Raw genomic sequence first — 3,345 nt, 5'->3', positions numbered from 1 at the left:
GCTTCCTCACCCTCTCTGTGGAGTTTTTCTTGCCTTAACCTTGGCTTGTTCATGGCCTCGTGTGCCACAGCCTCAACTCAACTTCTGGTGGTGCTTTCGCTAACAGCAAACCCAGGTTAGTTTCTTGGTTCAGATTCCTGAGCAAGAGAGTCTGATTGGTTCATGTGGCAAAATACTATCAGCTGCCCTTCCCACAGTCATCTCTCCCAATCAGTTTTGTTCAAGTGAACAACCCCAGGTGATGAACCAGAATTGGTTTGTTAAGGGCAATGAGATATAAAAGAAACCCTCCTGAGGGACTTATGGAAAGAATTTTATTCTTGATACAAGAGGGCAGAATCCAAGGAGGAGCCAGTCCATCCCCTTCCTGCACACTTTGGATATGTCATGTGAGGACATGATATATGAAGCCGCTGTGGCAGCCATTTTGCAACCATGAAGTAAAGCCAAGAGACCTAGAGAGAAGAGGCCTGTGACATCCTTGAGCTGACAAATTAACAACCCTGGAGGCATGTACCTTTAAACTTCTTGTTACATGAGATAATTAGGTTTAAGCTACTTTGACTCTGGTGTCCTGTTACATGAAGCCAAAGGATCCTGACTGATACAGTGTAGCTCATCTTTTCAGACCAGGTCACTCAGGTCCCAGGTCACTAGCTGACTATCCTGTAGATTCACTGTCTTGGAGTCACACACCTACCTCCAATCCATGTGTTTATTCCCCTGCTCCAAACGTCTATGAAATTTCTTTAACCTGCAGAAAAGTTGAAGAAATAATACAGTGAACACTGAAATATCCCGCACTTATGATTCCCCAATTGTTAATACATGCAGCTAAATGCTGCATGTGTTCATTGTATAATATTTCCATATATATGGGGGTGTTTTTTCTCTAAACCATTTGAAAGGAAGTTAGAGAGCTTATGAAACTTCACCCCAAAGTATTTCGGCAATTATCTCCTAAGAAACAAGGACGTTGTCCTATATAACTAAATTGTCATTACAGTAGATTCAATACTTATTATGTTATTCTATGATATAAAAATCTTACTAAATTCTTCAATTTTCCCAGTAATGTCCTTTGAGCATGTTTTGCTTTCTTCTAGTCTCCTTTATTCTAAAAAAGCTTTTTTTTTTTTTTTTTGGTCTTTCCTGTCACTGACTTTCAGTTCACTTCTTTTATAGAATGTTCTACAATTTGGATTATCCAGTTACTTCTTCAGAATTAGATTTATGTAAAGATTTTTATGTAGATTTTACATTTACAGAGGTGATATTGGGTCCTTCTCAGCATATAACAGGAGGCACAGGAAGCCACCGTGTCCTATTACTGGTCTTGCTAAGTTTAAACAGTTGATTAAGGTGCTGTCTGCCAGAATGCTCCACTGTAAAGGCATCTTCTCAAACTTTATATAGTTAATAAGTAATCTGTGAGATAACACTTTGAGGACATCTTGTTTCCCAACAACTTTCACCCGATGTTTTAGCAGCCATTCATAAACCTTGCCTGAATCAACTATTATATCAGTGGTTACAAAAATCACTTTTTAAAAAATTTTATCATTTCCTCTACATTAACTGGCATTCTATTTAAGAGCTTTCTCTCCCCTCACACTCAATTTTCTTGAGTATTATTATGAACTTGGGTTTTTCATTACCACTAATTTTCAAGTTGGTCCCCTTCAAGCGGGAAGCCCCTTCTAGCTGGTCTCTGTTCTTCAGACATGACCCCATCAATGTCTGAGCACTTCTTTGCTCTCTGGCAGAGGAAGCCCCAAGTTCACTTGGTACTTTACAGACCTGGAATCAGCCTTTCTCCAAGCAGGCCTGATTCCTTTTCATGAGAAGTAGTTCATAGAAAGCAAGAATCGGGTGCTTATAGAGTGCTCATTGCTATTGAGGTGTCATGGTGTCTAGGTCTTTTCAGTAGACATAGCCAAGAAGTATGCTTGATTTTAAATCATGAATTTATCTTGATCCCCAGCTTCAATTGGGCTTCCCTGATAGGAGGTGAAGGGGACGACAGAGGATAAGATGGCTGGATGGCATCACCAACTCAATGGACATGAGTCTGAGTAAACTCCGGGAGTTGGTGATGGACAGGGAGGCCTGGCGTGATGTGATTCATGGGGTCGCAAAGAGTCGGACACGACTGAGCAACTGAACTGATAGCTCAGTTGGTAAAGAATCCGCCTGCAATGCAGGAAACCCTGGTTCGATTCCTGGGTCAGATAGATCTGCTGGAGAAGTGATAGACTACCCACTCCAGTATTCTTGGGCTTCCCTTGTGGCTCAGCTGGTAAAGAATCTGCCTGCAATGCGGGAAACCTGGGTTCAATCCCTGGATTGATCATCTGGAGAAGGGAAAGGCTATCCACTCCAGGATTCTGGCCTGAAGAATTCCATGGACAGAGTCCATGGGGTCACAAAGAGTCAGACATGACTGAGCGACTTTCACTTTCCAACTCCAATCCAGCACCAGAAGATTTTTCTTCTTTTCCCACAGGTCATATTTTTATCTCCTTTCTCTTACAGTGAGAACCTAGTTTTCAATTCAACATCAATATATTTATTAATACTCACTTGCTCCTCCCTAGAGTACACCCAAGAGTCAGAATGCCTGTTCTCAGTACCTTTACCAAACGTAGACCTACTCATAAGCTCCAGATGGTTTGTGGCACTTTTTTTAATCCTTAGAATACAGCCCACTAAAGGTAACAAGGTCTGTTAAAAAACCTTTAAACTTTGAAATAGATTCATTTGTCTCTCTTTATACTCAATGTTAGGGTTCTGCTAATATATTGATTTAATTTTTTGTGATAGTGAGCTTTTTAACTTTTTCCAGTTTTATTAACATACAACTGATATATAACATTTGAAAGTTTAAGGTGTACAGCATAATGATTTGATATATACATATACTGTGATATGATTGCCACAGTAAACTTAATTAATATCTGTAACAAAACTACAGAATGCTTTACAAGTTTGCATGTCATCCTTGTGCAGGGACCATGCTAATCTTCTCTGCATTATTTCAATTTTAGTATATGTGTCACTGAAGTGAGCACTAATTTAATTATTTTGCATATGTAAAACAGCAGCATGGTTCAAAAGTCAAAACTATATTAAGATGTAACTCAAAGAAGTTTTCTTCAACCCTGTACATAGCCAATTTTATTAGTTTCTTGTTTATCCTTTCTTAATTGCAAAAATAATCAAATGTATATGTACACACACAACACATATATCCTCATTTTGCCTTCTATTCAAATGGCAGCACACTGTATACACTCCTCTCTGCACCTTATTTTTTCCATTTCATATTGTTTTATGTTATACACA

At 39.1% G+C, this 3,345-nt stretch overlaps 1 non-coding gene across 1 annotated transcript; it reads right to left on the bottom strand.

Annotated features, from left to right (window-relative positions):
- Window positions 1-2,964: 2,964 nt before the first annotated feature.
- LOC136156724 (U6 spliceosomal RNA) lies at window positions 2,965-3,071 on the bottom strand. The gene has a single exon (XR_010661210.1). It is a non-coding gene; the product is annotated as a U6 spliceosomal RNA (small nuclear RNA).
- Between the last annotated feature and the right edge of the window lie 274 nt (window positions 3,072-3,345).

This window comes from Muntiacus reevesi, chromosome 1 (genome assembly GCF_963930625.1).
Source record: "Muntiacus reevesi chromosome 1, mMunRee1.1, whole genome shotgun sequence".
NCBI classification, from domain to species: domain Eukaryota; kingdom Metazoa; phylum Chordata; class Mammalia; order Artiodactyla; family Cervidae; genus Muntiacus; species Muntiacus reevesi.
Note: the sequence above shows the minus strand (reverse complement) of the source record. Positions and strands in the feature narration are given on the sequence as shown.